The following is a 9,990-nucleotide window of genomic DNA, read 5'->3' as shown; positions in this document are numbered from 1 at the left end:
TTCAACCTAACTCCTTTGCTAAAGAAGGGCATTAGATTTGTCCACCATGTCTTGTTACTTAAAGAAAAACCATGCTGAAACTTATCATCAGGTTTTCTCTTCCAAGTTTATATTCCCTGCCTCCCTCTCTCTTCCTTGTCTTGTTTTACTCAGGATTTGAGGTGTCTTATAGGGAAAACCTACAACATAATGGTAAGGCACAAATAAGCACTATTCAGAAGGACAGAGGAGTTTTAAGTCAGAATAGGAAGACCGACCGGGGCAGAAAATAAAATCCAACTATGCAGACTGTAAAGGTTTTCATAGTTGATAAGGTTGAGCCCAAAGCTGTTTGAGACATGACAAAATTCTTATCACAATGGGGAAAAAAGTTCATGCTGGGTACTCAGGAGGAAAAAAGCCTTGTTTAGTATTTAGTTTTATAAGAAAATATTCACATCCTGTTTTGTTAAGAGTACTAAAAGCAAATATGCTCACCTTCAATTCTTTCCCAGAATCTTGCTTGGGATTCACCTCATACCTGTCGGAGGCCTGCATAATCCACTTTCTTCCTCTGCATAAAAAGTGGAATTAATTCATCTGGTTTCTAGTACTTTCAACAACTTTTACAAGTCCGCAAAGAGGCTTCAGGTGCTACTTAAAATCACAGGGGAAATTTCTAGAAGAAAAAAAAACACTAACTCTTCTTACTGAAAAGGATTATATGCATGGGCTATGATATAGGAAAGACGTTAGGGTTTGAAGCCGATGACCAAGAAAGAATTCTTGAGACATGTTTGGTGCAAAAAGGTGATTTTATTAAAGCACAGGGACAGGACCCGTGGGTAGAAAGAGTTGCACCACGGTCATGAGGATCGGCCCATTATATACTTTCAAGTTGGGAGGGGTTTAGGGATAGAATTAAGTCTCTCCAAGAAATTTTGGAAGCAGGGTTTCCAGGACCTCGAGAGGGCTAGCTATTGTTGGGAAGCAAGGTTTCCAGGACCTTGAGAGGGCTAGCTATTGTTGGGAAAAGGTCATTTATTACTGTCTAATAAAACCTTAGTCATGAGAACCTTCAGATGTATATCAGTGGACCATATGCTTGGGGGGTGATTGCCAACATGTATCTTGGGGGGTTTAGAGATAAAGGAAGTTTCTAAAGGAATTTTTATACATTAAAGTAGACTTACAGGATCCTGGGGGTGGGGGGTGTTCAGGCTAGGTGGGCCTTTTGCCCTTAGCAATGTGTCGACATCGACATCCAAGCAGCTGAGTCCCTAGAGGAATGTCCCTCTGCCTGTTTCAAGGACCTGTCAATGGGCTGTAGGTAGTAAGGAAATTTAATAATTTTTCTTCTGCCTTTGTTTCCCACATCAGGCTATGTATCCGTTCCACAAATCTGAGCACTTACTATATGTGGAATTAAATGATAAGCCTAGACTTTGAATCAGTCTTTAAAAATATGAAAGGAAATTATGTTACCATGATATTTTATAGAGAAAATAATTTATTGCTTAAATTGAAAACATTGCAAGCCCTGCTCCTCTTTCAGTTGTGAAACGTAACACAGCCCAAGCAGTGCATAAAGTATACATGCGTGACTGAGCTATAATTATACGGCAAATACCCATGTAACTGCCGCTCTAGTCAAGAAAAAAAATCTTGTCAACACTCTAGAAGCTCTCCTCGTGCCCGTTCTCCGTCACAAACGTCTCCACCCAAGGAGTTAACTACTACATTAAATTGTGTAATAATCATGTGTTTACTTTTATCATTTTATGACCAATGTGTATAACCTAAATACCATTATTTAGTTTTGCCTATTTTGAATCTACTATGAAGGCATCATACTGTGTGTCGTTTTTTATGCCATGATCATCCATGTACCCTGGTTTACATGTGTGCATATTTTGCTAGAGAATACAGCTAAGAGTAGAGCTGTGGCGTCTTAGGTTTATGTGCAACTTCAAATTCACTGAAAAGTATCCAGTTGTTTTTCAGAGTGGTGGTGCCAATTTATACTCCCTGATCTGGCCACCGTTTGGTAGTGTAAGATATTTTAATTTTGCCAATCAGGAGGATATGCAATGTTACCTCCTTAATTTGCATTTCCCTAATGACTAATATGTTGAAGGATAAGCATTTATTCTGCATTTGGATCTTCTCTTTTGCAAAGTACCTATTGAGGATTTTTATCTCGTCTTCTACTAGGTTGTTGTTTATCTAGTCTTATTGATTTGTAGGAGTTTACCATATATTCTGCATTTTAGTGTGTTATTGGTTTTATGTGACACAAATATCTTTTTCCTCTCTGTGCCTTGCCTTTTTATTCTCTTTACGGTGTTTTGTTGTTATTTTGTGGGTTTTTTGTCTGTTTCTTTTTGTTGTTTTCTGGGTTTTTTTTTTTAAGTTCTTCATTTAATATGGTCCAATTTATCAAACTCTTCCTTTATTATTACTTTATCACCTCTTGAAAGAATCATCCTATATTCTTTAGAATCTTGCCTTCCCCACAGAATTGACTTTGTGTATGGTATAAGGTAGGAATGCAACTCCATTTTTATCCATATACAATACCTTGTTGTTGTCTGAGCACCATTTACTCTAAAGACTGGCCTTGCTCCATGAATCCACAGTACCTTTTCTGCAGATGTTTCTCTGCCCATATATTAATAGATTTATTTCAGAGCTCTCTATTCTGTTTTACTGATCTAGTTATCTCTCCCTGCACTAAACCACATTTTTTTAACCATTGTAGCTTTAAAGTGAGCCTTGATTTCTGGCAGACCAAATTCTCTACACTATTCTTAACCATTTGGGGCTCGTAGCAATTTCCACAAAAATCTTAGAATCATTTTGTTGAATCCTACAAAAATCTTGTTAGGACTTTAGAATTACAAAAATGTCTAGATAAGTTTGTGGAAGAATTTACTATGTAAAATACTGAGTCTTTGCATGTATGATTTTTCAATTTATCTAGGTTTGTTTTCATTTCTTTCAGTAACATTCATTCTTTTCTCTGTAAATTCTTGAACACAGTTTATTTGTTGTTTTTTTTTTCCAAGATACTTCATATTTCTGAAGGAGGAAAACCCAGAAAATTCTGCTCCATGGTGTCCTTTGCCCCTGGGACTGGCATAGGTGACCCAGGCCACTCACCATATTCACTTACATGAGATTTTAATTTAGAAGTGAAAAACTTGAGCTTTTTTTCCCCTCCAGTTCCCCCCTCCTCTCATTGCCATTTGGGCTGCACCACGCTTGCTCAGAGCTCCCGGCTCCTGCTAAAATAGTATCACCTCTCTCTCCAGCCATCGCCATGATCATCTACCGGGACCTCATCAGCCAGGATGAGATGTTCTCTGACATCTACAAGACCCGGGAGATGGCGGACGGGCTGTGCCTGGAAGTGGAGAGGAAAGATGGTCAGTAGGACAGAGGGTAACACTGAGGACTCACTTCAGCTCCCGCTGAAGGCCAGGAGGGCGAAGATACCGAAAACAGTCATCACTGGTGTTGATATTTTCAAAAACCATCACTTGCAGGAAACCAGCTTCACAAAAGAAGCCTACAGGAAATACATCAAAGATTACATGAAAGCAATCAAAGGCAAACTTGAAGAACAGAGGCCAGAAAGACTAAAACCTTTTATGACAAGGGCTGCAGAACACATCAAGCACATCTTTGCTAATTTCAAAAACTACCAGTTCTTCATTGGTGAAAACATGAATCCAGATGGCAGGGTTGTTCTGCTGGACTCCCGTGAGGATGGTGTGGCCCTGTAGGTGATTTTCTTTAAGGATGGTTTAGAAATGGAAAAATGTTGACGAATTGTTTTGACCTTGATTTATTTGGAGCAGAGCCATTGTTTTAAAGAAAAAACATGCCATGTAGATTGTCTAAAATAAAATGCCTCTTAGTTTAACACATATTTAAATCCATCCTGCGTAGTGTCCTGGAGAAGCTAGAGCCTGGTTGGAGATTACTGCTAGGAAGCAGAAGGCTGCCTACAGATAACTTTTACAGTGAAAATTTCTGGAACTGGAATATAAAAAAAACAAGAACCACAAGTCTTCATTCTGAGTTCAACTAAAGAGAAAGACCATGCTCATAGCTGGGCCAACATGTGAAGTGGATTCCTCATACAATTCATCACCTACAACCGGAAGTAGTTAACTCTGGAAGAGATTACGAAAAGAATAAAAAGAGACTAATACAGTTGTGGGGTGGGTGGGGGGAAGGAAGTGAACAACTGGAGGCAAGGGTCCCCATGTGGGAAATGACTGGCTGGTGGGGGCTGGGGCAGAATCACTGAGTGTCAGAGGGCGGCGTGTGGTTGAGTTTCAGAGCAGAACTGTCATCAGTGGGACAGTAGTGGTTGAATTCCTTTCTCTCTCAGGGCAGTCTGCTGCTTGTTTCTAGAAACTTAGCGTCAGCATGAGCCTCCCCCAACCCCCCCAGTCTCTGCAGTCAGTTCTGTTGTTTTCAACTAACACCCTGATCATATGGTAAATTGAGTATTTTTTAAAATGTCATTTTCTAAAGTTTTCTTGCTAACATGTAGAAATGTAGCTCACTCTTCTATATTGATTTTTTTTTTAATTTGGCAACCTTTCTAAATTCTTTCATCAATGTCAGTAGATTTCATTGAGATTTTTAATAAATATATTATCTTCAAATAACAACCATTTTATTTCTTTCCAATCTTTATACTCTCTCCTTCCTTCTCTTCTTCCTTCTCCTCTTCTTCCTTTTTCTTTCCTCCCCCTCCCTTCTCTCTTTTTTCTTTAAATATTATGTAGAATTTGCACCTGGAATCATCTAGGCTTGAGTTTTTTGTGTGGGAAATTTTTGCTACCTGATTCAATTTGTTAAATTATTTTCACTTCACCCAAATGTCTTACTTCTTGTCAGTTTTGATAAATTGCATTTCTCTAGAAATTTGTCTATTTCATATAAAATTTACTGTCCTAAAATTATTCATAGTATTTTATTATATGTTAGTATCTGCAGCATCTGTAGTAATATCTCTTTCTATTACTATTATTTGTTATTTGTACCTTCTCTCTTTTTTAAATTGAGATATAATTGACATACAACATTATATTAGTTTAAGTGTACAACATAATGATTCCGTATTTGTGTATATTGTGAAATGATCACCACAATTAGTTTAGTTAACACCCACTATCACACATAGTCACAAATTTTTTTCTTGTGATGAGAACTTGTGATAAGATCTACTTTCTTAGTAACTTTCAAATCTACAATACAGTATTATTAACTACAGTCACCATGTTGTACATTACAACCCCATGATTCATTTTATAACTGGAAGTTTGTACTTTTTGCCCCCCTTTAGCCATTTTGCCTACCCCCAGCCCCTGTCTCTGGCAACCATCAATCTATTCTTTGTTATCTATGAGTTTGGGGTTTTTGTTTGTTTTTAGATTTTACAGATAAGTGAAGATCATATGCTATTTGTCTTTCTCTGTCTGACTCACTTCACTTAGCCTAACACCCTTACAGTCCATCCATGTTGTTGCAAATGGCAAGATTTCCTTCTTTTGTACCTTCTCTTTTTGACTTTATGAATCTTATTAGGACTTTGTCAATTCTATTAGTTTTACAAAGAATCTTTCTGTTATATCTGTGCTTTCTATTTTATTAGAATTTTGACTGTCTCCTTTTAAAATTTCTTTGGGTTTATTTTGCTGTTTGAATGCTTAGATATTTAATTTTTCATCTTCTGTTCTTTTCTTATATACGTAGGAAAAGGATAAATTTTCCTTTGAGTCTTTTTTTAGCTGCATCTCAAGTTCAATATGTTGTATTCTGTTAATTTTCGGTGTAAAATATTTTCTAATTTCTGTTATGATTTCTTCTTTGACTCATGACTTATATGAAATATTTACAATTAGAAGGAAAGTTGGCCTACATAATCCTTTGTCCATATTATATGCCCTTTTTAATGCCTTCTGATATCCAACAAGTATTAGTTATCTCTCTCTTGATTAAAATCTTTCTCTCTCTCTTACCAATAGTCCCAGGGTGTTGAAAAGCAAATTGTTGGCTCTCCAAGATATTTAGTTATTTAACTACAAAAATTTCATTTACTTTCATAGAACTAAAAACCTTAACCATGTATTAATTATAACTACAAAATGTGTTTAGCATTTATTTTAGGGGAACATCATTTGTTTATTTAGATTGTTGAATATATTTGTTAAAGACAGTTGATTTTGCTCACACGCCTTAAATGCACTCACCAAGTCTACTATTAATTAACTCACTATTTTACATATACTGACTGGTTTCTTCCATTAGCAAGAAAACATCAGATTCCAGTGAAGATTTTTCTTTTTGCATTCTGCTTGAAATAAAGAGCACCTCTAGCAGATTTCAGTTCAAACACAATATGAAGATTCTCTCTTCCCCAGGAAGGTCAGTACGTTTGAATACAGGAGATATAGAGTGAACAAGACAGGGAAGGCTCCTGATCTTATAGAGCTGACATTCTCAAGCGAGGGTCGGCAAACTATCGGCTACAGGCCACATCTACTCTCTGTGCCCTTGCTGGCTGCCTGGACATTTATGAACAGAGTGACCTTGGAAGCACCACATGTGAAAATGGCATCTCTCTGCTTGGGCCCTTGAATGAAAAGAAAAATTTTATTGAATTAAGCTGTTCACATTTTAGTATGTGGACACACACTGTGAGTTCCAGATGGCAGATGATATAATGATACACTGGGTGGGACGGATGCAGGGGAGGGGGGCAGCACCAAGCAACAGGTTTTGGGGACAGTGTAATGAACATGTGTGAGACATTGGAGCTGGTCGACAACAGACGGACCTGTCTCGAGCTCAGGTGAGAGTTCCCGGCTGGGGAGGCTAGATCTGGAGTTGTCATTATTCTAAAGGTCATTAAAGCTGTTGGTGAATGGGAAGGCCCACAAAGCAGGTGGACGTTTCTCTTCCCTCTAGATACAGAGCTGATGGGCAGAGTCCTAGTGTGGTGTCCTGGACCTTTAATTCTGAGAGTGTTATCGATTCTGAAAAATGCTTTTTGCTGCCCTATTAACTGTACTAGAAGGTACATATTTCCTTTGGAAATAAAGAGTGCCTCTTCTCTTTCATTACCAGCATCTGAGTGCTCAGGGGACCTGTGGCCTCTGACTCACATCACAGCTAGTAAGTCCTAATGAGAACAGCTGTCTTCAAACACCAGGAGATGCAGAAACCAGCACTTAGCTGTGCGGCCTGGCAGGGAGAGGGAATCAGGCCAGGAGCCAGACAAACTTCTGAAGATGTTCTTCCTCCCAGTGGGGCCAGGGGAGTGGGGGAGTTCCGCCATTAGGCTTTTGGAATGAGTGACACTGTCAGGGAAACACATTTTTTCTGGCTGATGCAAGGTTAACCTGCAAATGGATTTATACCATACTGTTAGTACTGAAGTATTTTAAAATAAATTACCATATAGAAAACATACTGGATTTTTTCGAAGTATAACATGTTCACAAAGTGAAACTCGAAGTTCTCACGTCAGACCTTTGATGATTCTGGCCACAGCTGTCCATGCAAGCATGTACCTCCCTGTTCCCATAGCACTAAAAGATTAAAATGTTCCAAAAAAGGAAGAATGAGACAACCCAACAAAACATTCCATCAGCATACACATCAGTCATTTTAGACATGGTTTTGGAATCTATAGATCCTGACATAGAAATCCACCAACTCCATCAACAAGATTAATCCATCATTAACTCCATCAACAGGATTAATCACTCCCAAGAGTCTCATTTCTGCTACCCTAAGTACTGTTTTTCTCAACTTTTGGGGGGAAGGAGTAGTAATTTTTATTACTATTATAGTAGTATTATAGTAGTAATTTTATTAGTATATTTTATCAACAGTATGTAGGGGTAACTTGTCAGCGTGTGAGGATAGATAGCGTCCTTTGACTCAAAAAATAATGGATTAAGGTTTGCCAGCACTCTCATGGATAGAGTAGTTCCAAAAGTACGTCCTATTAACCACTTACTAAGGGAATGACCTTGTTATCAGGACCATAAGTTGCATTAACAGTCAGATAGTGTAATATTGGTCTCCCCTGCAGTATTTAAGAAAGCATCTTTCTGAGTGGGCTCTATCTCTGGACCTTACAGTGCAACTCCAATAGGATTCAAGTCTTCAGAAAGAAAATGGAAGCCAAAGAGATCCCTGGGAATGGGAGTGATGATCTTATATGGGGATATTAGAATGAGGGGCACGTTGCTGGCTTGAAACTGCTCAGATGCTTCCTTATTCCTCAGGCCATGGTACGAGAGTCCTTTCCTCTGGATGACAACCTAGCCAAGACTCACAAAGATATAGTAACTAACCCAGTTTTTAGAAAAAAAGATATGCCTCTCAATTTTTTAAAAGATTTATTTATTTATTTATTTATTTATTTATTTATTTATGGGTGAGGGGTAAGAGGGGCAGTGGGAGAGGGAGAGAGACAATCTAAAGCAGACTCTGCACTGAACACAGAGCCTGATGCAGGGTTTGATTTCATAACTCTGAGATCATGACCTGAGCCAAAATCAAGAATTGGATGCCCAACCAGCTGAGTTACCCAGGTGTCCCTGTGTCTCTCAACTTACGTTTCATTTTTGCCTTCACGGGGCCAACTTGAGCCCAATCCTTTTCTCTCCACTTTAGAGGCAGTGTGCTACCTCATAATCCCACCACATCATCCCAATTAATTCCTGAATCTCACCAGCCAACAATCGGAACCAAACTTTTTTTTTTAAGATTTTATTTATTTATTTATTTTTATTTATTATTTTTTAAGATTTTAGTTTATTTACTTATCAGAGAAGAGAGAGAGCACAAGCAGGGGGAGTGACAGGCAGAGGGAGAAGCAGGCTCCCCACTGAGCAGGGAGCCCGATGGGGGATTCAATCCCAGGACCCTGGGATCATGACCTGAGCCGAAGGCAGATGCTTAACCAACGGAGCCATGCAGGAGCCCATGAAGCAAACATTTGGGAAGGAATATGGGACAGTTCTTATATGTTTGAATAATGTATGGTGGGAAATGGTGGGAGGTTGGTTTGTTATACTTTTTCACCCATCTGATTATACCTACCACACAAGGTACATCAAAATATTTTATTTTTGAGGGTCAGTAGGAAAATATGTTTAAAATCCATTATGTATACTTTTTTTTAAGAAACCATGTTTTTTGACATATATTCCTGTCTTCAATATAATGGTGATGATTAATGTATGAATATAACATATGAGAAGCTGTAATAAAGATGGGGAAAAAGTTACCAATACCACCTCTAACCCTCCCCGAGGTGCCACATTTTTGTAGCCTGTTAAGAGTTTGAAATTGTGACACAGGCATGCATTATTGGAAATTTTAATATTACAAATATGTATATATAACATCTGTACACATATAATGTATGTATGTAGACTGTAATGTTGGTGTACTATGGCTGAAAGTAAAACAAAAAACAAAGAACCAAAAAAACCCAGACACTGTACTGTTAGCATAGCATGGCTATCATCCATCGTGAAGGAAGTGCTTAGATGCTTACAGCAACAGAACTGAAGTTAGAAACACAGATTTTTAAGAATATGGCATGGGCGCCTGGGTGGCTCAGTCAGTTAAGCATCTGCTTTTGGCTCAAGTCGTGATCCCGGGGTCCCAGGATCAAGCCTGCATTAGGCTCCTTGCTCAGCAGGGAGTCTGCTTCTCCCTCTGCCCCTCCCCCCTCTCGTGCTCTCTCTCTCTCTCTCTCTCACTCTCTCTCTCAAATAAATAAATAACATCTTAAAAAAAAAAAAAGAATATGGCAGTGTCTGGGAAGTGTGTGTCCAAGAGCCCCGAGGATTTGGTTGGGGCACAGCTGCTGACTATTTTATTTTATTTTTTGATCCCCTAGAGCCTTGAGCTCCCAGAACAAAGAGGGTGTCTCTGAATCACACAGATCGTTCCTCAGACAGATAC

General features: G+C 38.6%; 1 pseudogene; it reads left to right on the top strand.

The window, feature by feature from the left end:
* Positions 1-3,301: 3,301 nt before the first annotated feature.
* Positions 3,302-3,809, top strand: LOC116645921 (annotated as a pseudogene).
* The last annotated feature ends 6,181 nt before the right edge of the window (positions 3,810-9,990 follow it).

The sequence above is a fragment of the Phoca vitulina genome, unplaced genomic scaffold, assembly GCF_004348235.1.
Source record: "Phoca vitulina isolate PV1807 unplaced genomic scaffold, GSC_HSeal_1.0 scaffold34, whole genome shotgun sequence".
In the NCBI taxonomy this organism is placed as follows: Eukaryota; Metazoa; Chordata; class Mammalia; order Carnivora; family Phocidae; genus Phoca; species Phoca vitulina.
Note: the sequence above shows the minus strand (reverse complement) of the source record. Positions and strands in the feature narration are given on the sequence as shown.